This window comes from Bombus bifarius, unplaced genomic scaffold, assembly GCF_011952205.1.
Source record: "Bombus bifarius isolate JDL3187 unplaced genomic scaffold, Bbif_JDL3187 scf7180000007977, whole genome shotgun sequence".
Taxonomy (NCBI): Eukaryota; Metazoa; Arthropoda; class Insecta; order Hymenoptera; family Apidae; genus Bombus; species Bombus bifarius.
This window is the reverse complement of record NW_022884362.1, coordinates 3,555,662-3,569,400: the sequence shown is the minus strand read 5'-3', so window position 1 is coordinate 3,569,400 and position 13,739 is coordinate 3,555,662. Positions and strand designations below refer to the sequence as shown.

The 13,739-nt window shown below is 38.1% G+C and overlaps 1 protein-coding gene across 3 annotated transcripts in view; it reads left to right on the top strand.

Annotated features, from left to right (window-relative positions):
• Positions 1-13,739, top strand: part of LOC117204137 (protein split ends-like) — a 381,520-nt gene that overhangs the window by 62,924 nt on the left and 304,857 nt on the right. The window lies entirely within an intron of this gene.

Below are 13,739 nucleotides of genomic sequence, written 5' to 3'. Positions count from 1 at the left end.
GCCCGCTTGAAATGTCAGGCCACGTTACACGTATTACGTGTCGAATACGTCTGTTCATCGGTGCAAATATCCACAGAATCCAACGTCGATTGAAGAAAAAGGATATATCGATCTTACGTTGGCTTGTGTACAGTTTATCGTATCAACCACAAGAACATGATGGAAACGGAGATATTTTTTAGGAACGAAACCCAAGAAAAGTTGAGGCGTTCGAAGGATTAAATTAAAAGCGTTCGCTGTAGGTTATTGAATATATGTGTATTTAATATTAAGAAAAAATTGGATGTATTATACGTCGTTACATTTCCTCGTGGTTCTTTTAAGTCGTTGAAATTTCGTTGTGTTTTTATATTCGTTTCGTTATTTACAATTTTTCTATCTTTTTTGAGATCGATCATATGCTTCTCTCAAAATTCCGAAGATTATTAAGAATAAACTGCGAATTACCAAAATATGGAACTTCTTGTTCTTATAATTTTTAAGAATGTGATATCGCACGAGGAACAAGTGTTTGGGTACGAACTAATTTATTTAAATGACAGTATCGGATGACAAAGTAATTAAGAAATTTATTGTTGCGTCTTCGAAGTAACGAATAAAGATAACAGCGCTATGAACGGTATAAATATAATTGTACAATGCATATCGTTACGCGTCTAACGTTTAAGTCGAAACTGTTTCAATGTCCCTAATGTAATTCCTGCAACAATTTTTTTGCAATAATTTCCTTGAACTGTTACAATATATACAGGTACCATAATTTCTCATAATCTCATAAACATAAACATATCATAAAAGATCAATATCTCAATACCATTATCGAAAAATACTTAAAAATACTTAAAAAAAAAAAAAAGAAACAAAAATGGAAACAACTTTTATTTAATTACGCACTTGGTTGAAACCTATTCACTTCTTATAACGTTAGTAACACAAAATCATTGAACATGATTCTAATATCAATTTACAAATTCATAAATAAAGTAACACCGAGTGAGCGCGTGTTTAACAAGCGGGATTAAACGAACAGGATGAAAAACGATATAGAAAACGGTATGACAAATCGTTTTCGAACTCGCCGGTTAACACGGTGTTTAATTAAGTCATCGACTGCGAAATACGAGCAACAAACGCGCATGCCTAATAAGTTCGTATAGCACGGCAATTACGCGTCGCGGCCGCGTGACGGTCGTGTTATTTCGCAAAATCATTAAGTTCGCGTTTGCGGACCCGGCATTTCCGGCATGGTTTCGAACCATAGGTGACGTAACTAACCCCGATTAGAAAACGTTTTATTGGCGTGTATCGCGTTTCCAGGCGAAGTGTACGCAAACAGTATCACTTTATAGAGGCTGCCGTTAGAGTCGAAGTCGGCTATACAAGCGGAGCGGCGAAAGTAGGCCAGAAAGTTATGCCTCGGCTCTTTGACGTCTCGCTCCGTATCGTTAGACCGATTAATTCGACGTCCCGTTAAAAAACGAACATCGCCACGTTTAAAATACACGCGATTCGTGTCCGACGTTCGACCTTCGATCTTATTTTTAAGCCGGCACATCGCATGGATCATCCGCACAACCATTTTATCGATGAGATCCGCGTTTCTTACGCGCCAACGCGTTCCATTCGATCGATAGGAGAGAAACAGTTCATCTTTATCGCGTTATTATGACAGGCTTTCTTATTATATAATAGTTACGATCGTTCTATCAGTCTTCTTTTTAAAAATAAAGCAGGACGTTGTTTGTTTGAACAAATAAGTAAGCAGACTTTGAAGGTTCAATGTGAATTTTCACGTGCGGTTACCGAACGAATGCAACTTACATTTGACGGGAATAAATCGTAACGGTGTAAGTCAAGTTTTTGAGAATTTTAATTTAGTTACACGCGCGTATCTCAACTGTTACAATTCGAAGGAATGGTTTTAACGAATTTGTTGCGATAAATGTAGAATATTACTTTATGAAAACTGGCAGTTGATCGACTTATATCGCTATGATTTTCAGCCGGATATTTGTTCTGTAAATACGTATGTACCACAATACGATTTTATCTTTTATATTTCGTATAGGCGTTACTGTGTAAGATATACGTTCTGCGTATTTTTGCGCATCTAAATTTTCTATAAATACATAAACATCCGCGGTATATGTGTTATTGTGTATGAAAATAAAGATTAACGGTATTCTTCAAATTATAGGATTATCGATTTACTGGATATTCGTTAGTTTATAAAGCCTCACAAATATTTGATTCTTCCGATAAATCAATATTTTCGGTTGGAACGTTCTTCGTATTCTTCTACTTTTTCGTCTCGAAGAGAAGTAACCTTTACACGAAATCCAGCTCGTTCGTGCTCCGAAAATTATTTTTACTTCTCAGTCAGATTTCAAGTAACCGTTTCGATATTGATATTACGCGCACTAGGTGGGAGAAGAGATTTAACGCTTTTAAACTCGAACATTTGAAAACGTTGAAGTGAAAGATGCAGAACAATCGTGAAACTCCGAGTCGAAGATCTGATTTTGTATAAAGTAGCCTCTCCTTTCTTTCAATTTATCTCTGTCAGAGTTGATTTATGAACCTACGTTTCCGGGCATTTTGCTTTATTTTTGCGACTATGCATTTTGTAACTCTTTTCTACGTTTGACAGGAGAGTAAGTACAGAATGAATAAACAAACGAATCATACCGTACTACTAGCTTGAACGATCGTTTCTATTCGCAAAATAAACGTATAATATCGAAGATAGGATTCGTTGTTCAGCGAATAGTTTAATTATGTACATATGTTACCTGCGTAATTATTCAGACAAGTTAGAAAGCAGATCTTTCCGCAACAGATATATCCCACAAAAAGTTAACCTTAGAAAATTATAGCTATATCATTGAAAACTAAGTGATTTAACACACATGTATATACCGTCTTCTTGTTCCAGAGTATACACGTTTACTGCAGAGTCCTTCTTGCTCAATAATTAACTGTAGTTGTGGATTGACAAGTTACAAAGTTGTACTACAAGTTGTAATTTACGTGAAATAGATTTGATCAGATGATTTGTAAAATTTGTCTTATTATCAACTCTTTCTTTTTTTTACTAGAAAATCTCATTTTCACGGGATAAAATTTATTAACGCTAATAGCACATTACTTATAAATGGATCGCGGATATTTATGTAAATTGATATTTCTATAAATACATCGAACGAAATAGAACTTAAATAGGATTTTGTTGATTTCTACTACCGAGTATTATAACGATTACTTTCGTTTATATATTTTTATATATTCTTGCATATTGTATTCTGAGTATCTTTTTCACCTTTCCAAATATACTGCATGAAAATATGTTTTTATATCGAATCGCGCTAACAACGTCAATCCGATCGCCATCAAGACGACTCAGGAAACTAAAAAGAAAAAAAGAAAAAGGAAAACAAAAAATAAAACTGTTCACGTAGAAACGTTCATTCGTCTGCTATCGTCGTGATTTTCCAAAACATTTACGGCACTCACATTTGTCAGAACAACGATATTTTTATCCATAGTCATCGGGGCGGTACAGCAGTGCACATTTGACTACCATTTTTAGTAACAGAAGGTTCGTGGAATTACAGGTCTCGGTACGGACACACGCAAGCGCGTCGACGAAAGTTTCGCAAGCTCTGTCAGAAACTCTGGTTTGGACGCGAGCGGGAGCCCGTTTATTTTAGAATTTCGTAATGCGGGACGAAGACGAATTTATTCGATTGCTGAAACACGTGATATGCTCTCGGCTTGTACGTGCCACGATAATACGAGATTTGTTACATCAATAAACCGCTTAATTTACGACCGTTCTCGACGTTTGTATTAAGTTTCGTTTTATTTAACATAATACGCGCAACGTATCGTTATCGTTTGACGAATATAAAATAAATGGCTGCTGCGAATACGGGAATACGCCATAAAAACGTACACATCTAACGATCTTGTTTGACGAATTTCACGTGGTTTAACGTCAGAACTCGAGGAATTTCATACTTTTTACCTCGGTCATGTCAATTCCGTGATAGTTTACTATGTACTTAGCTTCCTTTAAGAGGAACAGATACGATTACGAATTCCTTTTTCTCAACCAACGTAGAATACCTCTGTGCGAATATAAAAATTTATTGTCGGAATCATTTCCGTTAATCTTAAGAAGTAGACTGCGGATTTTTATGCGTTCATAGGAAATTTATATGAGGAAATATATGAAATATTCGAAGTGTGATGTAATTGTTACGATGTTCACTGGATGGAATAAATTTCTACGCAGATTCCATTTATCCAATTGGATTCGTAGAAATACGAATTTGCATAAAAGTGCGCAGACCACCAAGAACGTTAAGATGACGAGGAGTAAAAGGGGTTACAGTGTAAACATTTTCTAAAATTCACATCACGCTGATGTTTACGGTACGATTTCAAACGAGAATACCAGCCAGATAGCACGGCAGTACCTACAATCTCGAGTGAATGTTCTGGTAATTTCTGATTACAATTCTCAACTGTTTTACACAATATCATCGTCTTGAACCAGGAGTCTGGCCTCGATTTAGCCGGCGGGCGTGTTGTCCAAGTTGGAAAGCTTTTCGTTACTTTCTAGCGCACAATGCCACGCACACACTTGACGCAAATGTCAATCTTTCTCTTCGACGTTGTTGCGTGCTTCTGGGAACGTCGTTGCTTAGCGGTTGCACAAACCAAGCTCGTCAATGCGCGCAGCGATACAACACGGATCGACTCACGGTTTCTTCCTTTTGTAATTACGATTTCTCCGGGCAAGAGATACGAATCGAGCCTCGTTTCCCGGGGATATTGACTCGTTAATAGAGACGTTTGTCTCTCCACTCGACGGTGATGTACTCGTTTCGTGTACGCCGATCTAGGCCTTGCGATGCGATCAAATTTAACATGTGCTCCATGAATCTACGCCAATTCCGGTAGAAAAGTTTCATATTTACAAAGTACGTATTCTACCATTATATATGGTGACCGAGGAAAGTACTCGAATGCTTAACATTTTTGTTAAAAATATCTTCTACAATTTTAGAACCGTGTACTAGTTACCCGAGACACGAGATTTTGTATAACACGTGACATGACACGACAGTTGTAATTAACAGTACATATACTGCATCTAAAAATTATTCTTCTATAAAATCCTAAATTCTATAAAAAAAAAAAAACTGTGCTTTATAGAGAGGCTGACAGAAGAAAGTTCAGAATTGATACTTGTATATACCAGCGTGGGTAGTGTTAAATATTTTTTCTGCACTAGAAACACTCGTAGATTGTATTATATTATACATTCGTCTCTCGTAATTCAATTTTGTGAAATTACGTCGTTCCTTCCCGTTTTATTCTTTAGATGTTCCCTCAATCGTTGCTGTACAGTAGACCTAACTGACTCTCGTTTCTCTCCTACTCATCGATGTTAATCGTAATCGAAGGAAGCAACCAGCTGAATGAAATTCGCGTCGAATTAATCGAGATCTTTTGCAGAGTATCGAACATTTTCCAGCGTATCGGAGTCGTGAGAAAGAATGCGTAGGCCAGCTCGGCGAGCCGGAAAATAAATGATCCGTTAATCGATGACGCTGTATTCAAACATCGGATCTAGTGGCGTACAAAATCAAGGGAGCAGATGATTTATAAGAGTAAAGGCGTGGGAATGAAGCGTGGGTCGTGGCGGTGTCGAGCTGGCAAAAAAGCTGGTCCGACGTACGAAAGGAAGAGGGACAAGCGGAAAGGCACGAAGAAGAAGGAAGTTGTCCGCGCGCAACATGACAAACCGGCCTCCGGTAAAACCAGATGCGGGTGCGCCTTGCTTTATTGGTACACGTACTATAAAGTGTATTATTTACGGTCTATAGGCCGCGTTACTGCAGTGTAAACATCGACGATGTTGCATACTATTGCCTTGGGTCATGTTTTAAGGGGCCTATCTCTAAATTGAAGAGTGGAACGTAGAATTGAAAGTGCGAGAACTAAAGTTTCGTTCATTCAAAATCTTGTGTATCGACGTACCAAAATTTATTTATTATATGTATCGTAATATATAATTTTTAAGGTGGTTTTTCTTTCGAATATTTCAAAGATCTGTTAATTAACGACAAAATGCGTATAGTATGTATTTACCGTAATTGGTTGTACGTTTAAGCAGAAACAAAATCAATAAAAGTAATATCGAATTTAATTTGTCTTTCGAGTTGATAATCTCAATTTTTATCACAGATAATATTATCTTGCAAGTAGGTTCAGTTAGTCGTAAAATAGATATTGCGTAATACAAGCTTCTTATAGACGTTAATCTCTTTTTAATCGATTTAATCACGATAAATTAAAAATACGTAAGATTAAACGTATCGCGCTTGTAAATTAATTATTCGCTGAGATATGATAACTATATCTTGACATATTTAAGGCAATTCCAGCGAACACGCATGGATATGACGATTTCATATCTAATATCTTTTTAAAGTGCATCCTTTTCGAAGAAGTTCGTTTACCACACTGACAACGTTTTTTTTTTATTTTTTCTTCTTTTCACGTTTCTGTACTTTGTTCGGTCTTTTCCTCGTATCTCCATCGTATGCCATTCCATCGTAATTATAGCGTGGTTTTTTCGGGAAAACCAAGGGAATATCTCGGCTCATGCAACGTGGCCTTCGCTTTCTTCGCGTCTGATTTGTAATTCAATTTGATACAGAATTAATAATATCCGAAGCAGTATAGCGAGGGAATTAAAAAAGCAACCGCGGGGAATGAATTTGAAAAAGGAATATACCTGACAGTAATTAGCGGATCGTCGTAACGAGTGCGTGTATACCACGGCGCAAGAACGTGTACGTTTTTAGGAAATAATTGGCATAGAGACCTCGGTGGTATTTCTTTTTCCATCGCGTCGCTGAAACAGTCCGTAAAATTTCTCAGGTGTACACGGCCGCGCAGCAGGTCTTAACGTCGCGGGTTAATTATCCGCGGGACTACGAAGGCGATCCCTGCTCAAAACTCGAGTAGTAACACAGCGCCACGCCGCTTATAATTTTAGATTCGCCGTGTTTAAGCACCGCCGGCAGCCTCGCCGTTAAAATTCTTTTTGTCAAACAAACACGAGCTTCTTTTACATAACTAATATTCACAAACAATCGCGAATCACGCCAGCACAAGGTAATTACGTGCACACGTTCGCCCCGCAAATTACAGTTTTTCATGACTGCGAGCGATTTAGCTTGTCACTCATTTACGCGAGCGTAAATTCTCGCGGGAACGAAATATTCTCTCTACTGTCGAGGGAAGCACGGCAAGCTCCTGGGTGCTATGACGGCAGTTTTAAGTTTTTGCGTCGCGCGGTAGAAACAGTGGCTGCGTATAACAACGAGTAGATATTCGTTTCAACGCAATACGGCGACTGTATTCGTGCGCGGAACTTTGTTTATGGATCACCGACTCGACGACTGGGAGGTCTGGCCGATGTTGTCGACCCGCTCTGGCTATAGAGCAAAAGGGTAGATCGCCCTTCCTCACCTTGCGTGGCGTATTTCCATTATGTACGCCTCTGTCATGCGGGGGCGCGAAAGGGTGCTGGCGCCAAGAAGGGCAACAATGCTGTCAGATGCCACCTATCTCTGTCCGCTTCTCTTTCTCTTCCCCTCGTCACGTTGTTCATCTTTTCCCTCCTTTCCGTATTTTCCACCGTTTGATTTCTCTTTCTGCCACGCGTGTCTTCTCCACCCCTCGTGCGCGTTCCACCCCCTTGTTTTTCCTATCCCTTGCTGTATAGTAAATGTTTCCCTTACTTTCTCTCCAGTCCACCCTCTTTTCGCCAGTTGCCTTTGCCTCGGAGTATCCGTAGTTTGTTTCCACCCCATCCTGCTCTTCTCGCCGAACAACCGGCAAAGTACGTATACACCAGGTTCCTTTCGCGTGCTACTCGCAAAGTTTTTCTTTCTTCTTTTTCTTTTTTTTTTTTTTTTGCTAGCAACCGCGTGCGTGAAAAGTGCAAGCAATCGCGAGGCTGTTGCGAGAATACGCGCCAGGGTTCTATGCGTGTTTGCCTCGTGGCTAAGAGCAAAGGAGAAACGCAACGCGGATAAAATGCGTATCAGGGGCGGAATAAATGGAGAAAGGAAGAGCAATTTGACGAATAGATTCTTCTTTGTTCGCTTCTAATCCCTCCCTCTTTTGTCATTGCGTAAAACTCGCTTTAAAGATGTCTCTGTTAAGTTGGTACAGAGGAACGCGTGATTTTTGTTCCAGGAAACTTTGATTATGCCATTTGTTGCGCTCTTGGTCTTCGTTGTTTTTACTTATCGAGTTGATTTTGACGCGTGAGTCGTAGCATTAAATTCGGCTTATGTCACGTAATGTTCTTGCAACGAATACATTTTTACAGATAATAAATTCGGAATAGATTACTCGCAATATTTAAAAAAAAAAAATAATTTTTAGTGTAGCATGATGTTGGTAAACAGAAATGTTTTTTAAGCGTAAGCATTTAAATACGTAACGAGGAGTAGAAAACGCTTGATAAACACGTGTTTAAAGATCGATTATTGTAATTTGATATGTAATTTTGTATTTTATTATATGAATATGTAATAGGTTTACGTTATTAATCCATAATAAACAACGGCGCTGAATAACAACGAGCGGAAGGTATATACATATCAGACAACGTATAACAAGATAATTTGATTCATAATCTCCACCTGCGAATCTTGTATTCAAATTGCAGGAAGACACCTCGCATACCTCTTGTGTGAACAAGAAAATAATGTGTTGTATCGTGTTACGCTCTTTTATCGATTTTAGAGATAATATTTAAGCGATGCAATGCATTTTGCATATTTCTTTAAATAACATATTTTCGGATCAGTTCCATCGTTTACATTTAACGCGTTCTTAATTATTCTGATATTTGTTGCAAAGACGAAAATACGTTTCATTTGTGAAAATACTGATTTTCAATTCAATGTTAACCAAACATTGCGTTCTTCGATGACAGTAATGCTACAAAGCTTCAAAGCTTTTGTATTTTAATACACCGTGTATAACCTAAGTTTCTTGGAATACTCTTTGATAAAATCGCGAAAAAATTAAACGTTTTGAGTTCGAGATATCGTAAAACTATCAATTCCCTTCTGAAGTTGCATCTCTATAAAAATAATTAGAAAATGTAAAGAAAGTAGCCTAAGTTTCTCACAGCTATCTGAAAAAATTACTAAAAAATTAAATGTTTCGAATAAGAGAGACTCCTTCGTGAAATTGCACGTCTACGAAAATAATTAGAAAAAGTAAAGCAAATTTCTAGGATAAAAGATGAAAAGCTTAAAGCTTTATTTCTACGTTTCTAGAATATAAAAGAACACGCGTCTTAGAGATTCGTTCCAATGTTACTTTACTTCCAGTGGTTTGATGGGCATAACAGGATCGGATGAAATTTCTGCGGATCTTATCGCGATCCGATTCTTCTCTATGGCTTTCGTGCGAACGTGTCAACTTGTCCGATAACAATAAAGCCATTTCAATTGACACATATTACACGTGTGTATGAGCTTAAATATACACAGGCAGAGAGCTGACGTGTGTGGTCACGCTTCGTTGTACGCGATCTCATTGTCCGCGGCATGATTAGCGAAACCGGGTCACTTGCAGTGCAGCACAATGCAATCATTTCGCATGCAAACTAATCTTCCTACCACCCACACCGTTGTACTTTGTACATGTTTACTTGGATCCGCTCGTATCCTCATCAGGCGGCTGCTCTTTGCTATTCGAAATTAATCTTTCCAATATGTATGCAATATGTATGCGTCAATCGATTTGCTTAAACGCCTACCTACGATGTAAGCTTTGTTTCCGTAATGTCATCTTTTTACCTGAGTCACGTAATTACTAATACCATATTACGTATTACGTACGACAATGATATTCGAAATTTTAATATAATTCTAAAAAGGGAAATACTTAAACGTATTCCTGTGCCTCATCGTGTATAATTATTTATCGATGTTGTAATAATACTAATTATCGTTATCGTAGGTATTTTGTTAATCCTTTCGCTATTATAAGGAACTCTAGTCTTTCATTACAATGCAATTAGAATATACGAGCAGCTGTGGTCGTTTGCTAGCGAAGCGCTCAAATTAAACGATAAAATATGGGCAAATCACGTGTCAACGTACGTACGTATTTATGCAAATCCATATTTTTATGAGCGTGATTAAAGGAACGAAAACAAAGTGGAAACTAATTTCGCTTTCTAAACATTGTAGTAACTTTCTTTATTTCGTGTACGTTTCGCGAGAGACTCGTATTTTAATAAAACGTCTCGTTGTCAAGCTACGCACAAGCTACAATTTATTAAATATCAAATTTATTCTCATTCACGGTTGAACACGTATCGCAAATATTTCGAACGTACCTCTTAAAAACAATGCAATTTCCGAGTTTCTTTAACGCGATCAAACAAAGAGCCGTCGTATTCCTGCATTTCTTATTTTACCAGTTACCGCAATGATGTTTACAATGGCGGAACGCAAGTGGCTTTTCTGGTGGAACGATTTCCGTGTCATTCGAGGGAAGCTACGCCTCTCATACCTCTTGCTCTCCTTGTCTTTATCCGGGTTTCCTTCTTCTGTATGCAAATCAGCCGACACCTACCTACGTGGCGCTTCGTGTCTTATCTTCATCCCTGAGAGGTTGGTTCTTCGTTCGAATAAGATTGCGTGCAACCTTCGTTCCGAGTCTTCCTTTACCGCGTCTCTTTTCTTCAGACGTACATTCATTCTGGACGTTCTGACGTATCTTTGACGCTTATCCTTTGCTGATAACGCTTTACGAGTTTCCTCCGAGGGTTGGGAAAAAATAGCAAGGGGTTCGAAGCTCCGAATACGCGTTCAGTAAACTACCAATTACGTAGAAGCCTCGTAGAAGGGAAAATAACGTAGAAGCTTTGCGATTATAGACTTTTTCGCTGACGATACAGTAGCCATGCGATTGGAATTTCAATTTTTCTTTGATGTTAGATCCGACGAAGTGTGCGTTGCATCGTCTTTTTCGAGATACGTTTCTCCCTCTTTTTCTTGTATCAATATCATGCAAGAGTATTTGTTTAACGCCGTGAACGCTTTCGTCTGCTCTGTCTGGAAATAAAAAGTAGGTAATGTTCGTTACATCTAAGGAGTATAAATATATACGAACGTTATTCTAACGAATTACATCTGTCATAATAATTCTAAGAACCAGAAAAATTCGCTGAATCGTTATAGTTTCGCTACTCGATACGTCTGATCCGTTATTATTGCACGATTACATTATGCATGCACCACTGAAATTTAACTAGATTCTATTGGGAATTGACGTTTTCGATTTTTTCTAAAATTGTCGTAGTATGTTCGAACTGGCCTATGCTCAAATTTAGTTGAAAAAAGTCGCCATAAATTTTCAGAAACAGATAATCTCTCCGACAATATTATATCGTCTTCCAACTTTTTATATTTCGACGGTTAAAATATACCTGTGTTTGAACCGCCTACGATTTATGGAAATCCTCGAATAAGGCTGTAAATACAGAAGCAATATCTCACGGCAGAACTTTCAGATCGATCTAATAAATTTCGCGTATCGAGAGACGACAGCTCGCGTCGATTTGATTCAACGAATATTCGATTTATTCAAGTTTCAACAGATTAGACCGTTGGGGTACAGTAATGCGATGAAATTCGCGTTGGAATTACAGTTATTGGAAACATTAACGTTACACAGTGTTATTGATAGATCGACTATTAGTTCGGTATTATTTGGCCTGACATTTAGTAATTGGATGGTTTAATTATTTTGATCGATTCGCTGCCTTAATAAGGCAATTAAGCGAGGACATATTATGTGGTATTTAACGCAATTACCCACGGTTCCCGATAGTTCGTATAAATAGATTAATTCGCTGTTGCATATTAGGAACATGAAATTATAGTCGGCCGTGTGGCATTTCTAATTATTTCACGGAAATATTTTGCTCGTAATTGTCAGAATTGTGTGCAGCATCTTCGCGAAAGCAAACCTAATGCCACTAAAATTTCAAAGAAAGCGCATTCTGTTGCGCATATCCAATAACCAAGTGCATAAAATATAACCGAAAGCCTTCACCGGTACCCACTAAAGGCAACCAAACGAAAATATCACGAGCAGCCAAGTCATTTCACGCGAGAGGTTCGATGATATTGGAAAGGAAGAAACGCTGCACTCTAACAACTGTCTACTGATAAAGACATAAAAGGCGAACGATTAGAGAAAATGGCATAACTTCTGGCAAAATCACAAGATCTCCTCCTTAAATAAACTTTTTTTACAAAAAAACTTTTACAAAAAAAAAAAGAAAAGAAAAGATACAAATAAGCAAACTTAGGATAGGTCATCCCAATATTACACATTCGCAAGTTATCAAAAATAAAAGGATCTCTGAACTAGAATATTAAAATTAGACTAATATGACGCAATGTAAAAAATGTTAAGTTTCCTAAAAGACATATCTCTTGCATCGGTTATAGAAGTATACAAAACTGTACTAATTCGTCAACTATTGATAACCGAGTAATTGTTTGTTAGCTAATCGTCCTAGCTAAAATAATTGTAGGAAATTAAGCGTGTAAGTACTATTTAAATATTTATGTATTTATAAGATACATGTGGTTGTAGTGGTTGATATTTCGCCAAATTAAAAGAAATTGTCAGGATAGACACGAAGCATAAAAAGTATACTTAACAAGGAATATTTCAGAATTCTCGAATGTCTACGAGTTATTAAAATATTCGCTGGATAACTTCTTTCTCAGTATATGATTAATTCTCAATGTGTTACTCACCGATGCGAACACACTGTTCATTTTCTATTTTACGGTTCGACATATTTGGTAGCTGAAATCATTCGCAGAAATACGATTTTGCACCGATTCTGCTTAAATTGCGTCAGATAATCAGACTAACTTTGCTAATATACCTTGTTAGACCCGTATAGAAGTGTATAGCTACCAAAATAGTCACATTTTATTATTGCTATGCTATCGAGCGTTTGAAAACTGCTTCTATTCGCTTGGCTGATACGATCGAATCGTAGCAGCGATTCTCTAATTGTTTCAAAATATCGTGATTCGAACGTTGATCGAAAAAATAAATCGATCGTAAATCATACACGAACAATGGCATTTCAAGGATGGCTTTTCACAGCGTACGAGGCAGGACAAAGGGGAATAAAACTAGGGGAAGTCGAGCGAAGTGACACAGACGCCTTACGAACCGGCGAAAGAAACAGTTGCGTCGTCGGTAATTGCGCTGGGCTTTAATTAACAAAGCACAATGGAGGGAACGTACCCATTGCCACCCTCATTGTCTTCGGGTTAGATCTGTCCTAGCGAGAGTTGCCTGTACGTAACCTATAGCCGTGGTTGTATATGTGCACGTACACAAACGTAATGCCGCGCATGTACACACTTATCGTACAGGGTGGTGGCGTTTATCCTCGTCGCTGTTCCGAGCGACGGTCGATTATTTAACGCAATTATCCGTCGTTCCATCGTGAAGCAACGACGACGCTCTCTCGCTCCGGTCTCCTCCACCCTGCTGGTTTCATTCGCCATTGTTTCTTCTCGGTCGTATCGATTCGAGGTATGCTCGTTCGACTGGTTGGTTGCTGCCCCGTACGGAATGAAAAGCAG